General features: G+C 43.5%; 1 long non-coding RNA gene across 2 annotated transcripts; it reads left to right on the top strand.

Moving 5' to 3' along the window:
* The first annotated feature begins 1,060 nt into the window (after window positions 1-1,060).
* Window positions 1,061-4,855, top strand: LOC144322384 (uncharacterized). 2 transcript variants are annotated; one of them, XR_013388037.1, is made up of 4 exons: window positions 1,061-1,350; window positions 2,984-3,168; window positions 3,827-3,975; window positions 4,080-4,855. It is a non-coding gene; the product is annotated as an uncharacterized LOC144322384 (long non-coding RNA). The 2 variants fall into 2 exon arrangements; XR_013388038.1 differs by lacking the exon at window positions 2,984-3,168 and having other exon boundaries at window positions 4,080-4,854.
* Window positions 4,856-5,797: the final 942 nt, after the last annotated feature.

The raw sequence follows: 5,797 nt of genomic DNA, 5'->3' as shown, positions 1-5,797 counted from the left end.
TCTGTGTGTTTTTCCCACCTATTAAATATCTTTTCATTAATAATTTGATATTCAAAGTAAGCAGCATTAAGACAAAATGGAGATTGTCAGCTCAGATCTAGATGACTCTGTTAAAGGCTGCAGTCCTTCTAGTCCAAGATTCCAAATGAGTTAGGATGAGTGTGTCATTCTCATCCTTAGAACATCATCAACATGTGGGGAATGTTAGGTTCAGGGAATGGGAATCTCAAGCAACCATTGGAGGTCTAGAGGGAAGTGTGGGAACTTCCCAGGAATGTTCATTCGATTCATTTCTACTTTTTCTACAGGACTCCTTCAATGGAAGGAACTACCCTGGCTGGATGCTCATCACCAAGTTAAGCAGCAGGAGACTGGCAGTGTTAGCACATGTGTCTGATGCCCATATTTCACATTTTACATGACAGGACAGATTAAAATCCTTTCTCCAGGTCATATAGTCTATAACTTGCAACCCATCCCATCCCTTGCTCTACAACTCCACCTCTGTTTTCTTGAGTTGTGCATAATATTTCAAAACATGTTCTAAAATTCTGGGTCAGATATTGAACTTAGGCACATCACATATTGGTTGAGTGCTGCTGTGCATGCCTCTTAAGAGTCCTTGGGTTCATGCTGACAAGGGTGAGGCACAGTCATGGCTTCTGGAGTGAGTATGTCTTGTTCCTTTCTTGACAGGAGTGAATAGCCCCTGGAGACCGACAAGGGGAGCCAGGAGGACATGTGCCTAGAGAATGGTGATGGCACACCAGCTGTCCTGTTGTTCTTCATGCATTAGGCACAGGGCTCATGGCTGCCATATCACATTTAAACCTCTTCATATGTTAGCTTCTTTTTTTTTTTTTTTTTTTTTTTTTAATTTATTTTTGTTTATTTATGATAGTCATACAGAGAGAGAGAGAGGCAGAGACACAGGCAGAGGGAGAAGCAGGCTCCATGCATCGGGAGCCCGACGTGGGATTCGATCCCGGGTCTCCAGGATCGCGCCCTGGGCCAAAGGCAGGCGCCAAACCGCTGCGCCACCCAGGGATCCCTATTAGCTTCTTTGAGAAAGTTAACATCTAGGGGCTTAAAGAACTTGCCAGGGCCTGCTGCCTTCCCACTACACAGTTGGAGATCTTTCTAGGACAGACAGAGCAGTTTTCAGTGGAGAACATCAGCAGTTCCTTTTCCAAGTCCTGATGATGTAAGGATGTTTGTTTACCTTGGGAGTGACCTCACCATGATGCCCAGTGCCCACTGGTGAAAGTCATAGCCATGCCCTCAAATGAGGTCAATTTATCCTGAAATGACATACACTGACTTATTGCCAGAAGATGGTCACTGAAAGAGGTGAGCAGTACTGCTTTCACATCTGTGGTTGTTTCAAATACAGAAATTCTTTACCATTCCTCCATTCCTAGAATCAGGTTGGGCTTCTGACTGCTTCCATCCGTAGGGTGGGCAGAAGTTATGCTGTGTATCTTCCATGAGATGAGGTCATAAAGGATGCTGGGGTTTTCTGTTCCCTCAGTGAAATGAGAAGTGGTGTCAGCTGAAACAGTGACAAGCCTACACAGTGTTCTGTGGTGAATGAGGAGAAGGAATATCATCCCTTCAGAGGGGGTGAATGGATGAGAGTAGGCTTGCCTAGCCGCTTATCCAGGGCCCCTGAGGTTTGGAGTCACTTAGTGAAAGTGGCCAAATTTGAAACCCAGTTGACTGCTTTAGAAGGTCAGAGAAATTCATCTCTGAAGTGAATGGAAGAGCTCTTACTTTCTTTAAAGTTGGATGTAATGATGCAGAATTTGAATATATGAAACTGATGATTTCCCATCTTTTCCCACTCACGCATGATAATAGCAGCACCCACCATTACCCTCACAAGTTTGCCATCAGGGCTCAATGTGTCTGAATCTCCTGGGGGACCATGGGAGGCAGGGTAATGGCCCCACAGATGTCCATGCTAGTCCCCAGAACTTCTGAAAATTGTGTTTCACATGACCAGAGGGACTTTGCAGATGTGATTATGCTAGGATTTTGAAACCGGGAGATCATCCTGGATTATCTTCATGGGCCCAGTGTCATTGCAAGAGTCACCATAAAAGGGAGAAAAGGGCAGCCTGGGTGGCTCAGTCATTTAGTGCTTCCTTCAGCCCAGGACCTGATCCTGGAGACCCAGGATCGAGTCCCATGTCGGGCTCCCCGCATGGGGCCTTCTCCCTCTGCCTGTGTCTCTGTCTCTGTCTCTGTTATGAATAAATAAACAAATAATGGAGAAATAAGACAAGAGGGTCCAAGTAAGAGAGGAAGATACGATGAGATGACAAAAGCAGAGATTGGAGTGATGCAAGGCTATAAGCCAAGGGATGTGAGTAGCTTCTAGAGGCTGGAAAAGGCAAGGAAACTGACTCATTCCCTAGAGCCTTCAGAATAAACAGTCCTGGAGACACCTCAATTTCAACCCAGTGATACTTCTGACCTCTAGGATGGTAAAATAACATATCTGTGTTGTTCAAGCCACTAAATTTGTGGTAATTTATTTCTGCAGTGCTAGCAAACTAAAGCAAGAGGTATATGTGATTTGCAAATTTCTACCAAAAGGTGCTGATCTGTGCCCTAAAGGATGGTATACCTCAACAGGAAACACTGGATCTGTGGGAGGGAATGGGGGCAGGCACTGTGCCTAGGATTGGCAACCTGAAGGGAACTAGTGGTTCAGTTCTAGTGAGATGACACTCCGTTTTCACAGAAATGTGGAGATTGGTTAGGTAGGAAAACTCACCACAATATGGGTTAGTAGGATGCTCAGACTTTTGTGAGCTTGGGACAAGGACTGTTGTCTGCTAGAAAGGGGTGCAAATGTAACATCTGGGGTAGAGGCAGCTGCACTTGTGGAAATGGATGAGGTATAATTATGAATCATCTGAAAGCTGGAGAAAATGGTCCAGTTCACAAGCTGATACCTGGCTTTCTACTTCCTCAGACCCTCAGATCACAGAACATAGAAACAACCACACTTATACTCTTGAAATCTGGCATTTAATAACAGCCAACGATGTGGACAACCATCAGAGCCCCTCCTTGGTTTCAGTATCTTCTTAGCACCCACAATAACCTTGCCAATTCATCAGTATTCTTCTCAATTGTGGGTGAACAGGAGGAAACTCAGTAAGTTGTCCAAAGGGACAGAACTGGAAGTGGCAGAGCTGGGAGGTCTACATGCTTTGGGTCACTTGTTCAACAAGCAGTCCTTGAATGCCTGGAGAAAACAATCCAAAGACACAATTATCCACCTACCCCCAGGGTCTTCAGTTATACTTAGAAGAATATGGAAGGTCATAAAAGATTAACACTAAAATGCAAAGGATTAAAGTAATTCTTCTGGGCTGTATGTAGGGTCAGACTGAAATAGGGCTTTGGCAGTGAGAGTGGAGGTTATTTCAGAATAGAGAATGAGCTAATGGATAAACAAGTACTTGGGATCTGCATCCACCAAGGTATATGGTTCTCATTCTTTTCCAAGAACCTTGTTCACAATCGCCAACATCACTCATGACATTTGGGTATGTCAGGACCTACTAGAATGTCAAGTTTGAAACAATCCTTCAAGCGACATAAAAAATATGGGGAGGGGTGTTTATGCCTGGAATTAGAAACATGGGACTTAGGAGGAAAAAGAGCAAGGGAACAGTGTCCAGAGATGGAAGAAAAGGGGATTTAGGAAAGGGGCATGAGAAGAGGTACACTCAGAAGTTTCATGAAAGGTTTGTGAGCCATTTAAAAGAGTTACAATGATCTCTTCTCTGCCTAAATGTTACTGTGTCAGGATGTGACCCTGGATTTGTAGCAGTCACCATGAGAACACAATGAGGCTTAATGAGAAGTGCTGCCAAAACAACAAGAAAGGAAAGTGGAAGGAACCTGGACCTATAATGCCTCTCCAAGCCCAAAAGCCCCCTGCCTCAGCACTTGCTGGTATGTGAGCTGATATTTTCTACTTTTAAAAGACGATTTACCTTGCACACTGTATCCACCAGCTAGTACCCCACTGCTTGTTTTTCTATTCCCAATTCTTTCAGGTGCTGATTTTCCCACACCTCTCAGTCACTGGGGTGAATGTGGATTTGCAGAAGGCACTCGGGAATTCCACTCTCTTTACCAGAGATTGCTATAGATGTGGGCATGTGACCTAATCCTAGGCAAGATTACTATTCTTGATGGTTGTCCCTGTGAAGACAACTGCTACAGTAATCTCATCGGCCCGTGGAGGGTGGCATAACAGAAAAATGGCAAGTGTCTAGATCTGCAGTGTCTTTGCCATCCACTGACCCAATCTTGCTATCATCTTTGTTCTGGTATGTGCAACAAGTTTCTTATTGTTAAGACCAGTTGGCTGGGCCATTCTGTTACTTGCATGTAGTTAAAACACCCAGCTATTGAAGAGGAAGCAAAAGCATTCTAATGTATTAATCTTTCCTCACAGTAGGAGTAGACATGGAGAATCAATGGGTTGAATATAATTCACGTCCTCTATAATATCTAATATTCATGAGGTAACATGTTATGTTATGTGTAAGGGGTGTCAGAGTGGGAAATCACAACCAGTGAAATGGAAAAGTAGAGTAAGACTTCTAAAATAGCAAAAAGAGGAAAAAATAGAATGTATGAGCAAAAATTAAGGTACAAAAACAAGAAAGGAAAGGAAAGGAAAGGAAAGGAAAGGAAAGGAAAGGAAAGGAAAGGAAAGGAAAGGAAAGGAAAGAAAGAAGGAAGGAAGGAAGGAAGGAAGGAAGGAAGGAAGGAAGGAAGAAAGAAAGAAAGAAAGAAAGAAAGAAAGAAAGAAAAGAAAGAGAGAGAGAGAGAAAGAGAGAGGAAAGAAAGAAAGAAAGAAAGAAAGAAAGAAAGAAAGAAAGAAAGAAAGAAAGAAAGAGAAAGAAAGAAAAAAAGAAGAATATAATAGGGAAGCCTGGGTGGCTCAGCGGTTGAGCACCTACCTTTGGTCCAGGATGGGATCCTGGAGTCCCAAGATCGAGTTCCATACTGGGATTCCTGAGAAAAGTCTGCTTCTCCTTCTGCCCGTGTTTCTGCCTCTCTCTCTCTCTCTCTCTGTGTCTCTCATGAATAAATAAATAAATAAATAAATAATCCTAAAAAATAGCCATAGAACTGTAAGAATGGTATCAATTATATAGGGTGGCACTAAATGTAAATGGCAAAATTCTTTATTAAAAATAAGGATGGAGGGCAGCCCTGGTGGTGCAGCGGTTTGGCGCCGCCTGCAGCCTGGAGTGTGATCCTGGAGACCTGGGATCGAGTCCCGCGTCGGGCTCCCTGCATGGAGCCTGCTTCTCCCTCTCCCTCTGCCTGTGTCTCTACCTCTCTCTCTGTGTCTATGAATAAATAAATAAAATCTTAAAAAAAGAAATGTTTAAAAATAGATAAATGAATAAATATAAGGATGGAAGGAGGGGCAAGATGGCGGAAGAGTAGAGGTCCTCAACTAACCTGGCCCCACAAACTTACATAGATAACTTTCAAAATATCCTGAACACCTATGAATTCGACCTGAGATTTAAAGAGAAAGTAGCTGGAATGGTACAGAGAGAAATTTTTTCTAACCTTTTTAACAAGGTGGAAGATGAAAAAATGAAAAAGAATAAAGTGGAGGAGGGGAACTGCAACTAGCCAGGCTAAAGTGGAGCACTGAGAGCCTCCAGGGCATGAAAGCCCAGCCCTGGAGAAGTGGGAACTTTAATGGGACACCTGGGTAGCTCATCTGTTGAGCATCTGCCTTTGG

Source organism: Canis aureus, chromosome 1 (assembly GCF_053574225.1).
Source record: "Canis aureus isolate CA01 chromosome 1, VMU_Caureus_v.1.0, whole genome shotgun sequence".
NCBI lineage: Eukaryota > Metazoa > Chordata > Mammalia > Carnivora > Canidae > Canis > Canis aureus.
The sequence above is the reverse complement of the archived record's forward strand: the minus strand, read 5'-3'. Positions and strand labels throughout refer to the sequence as shown.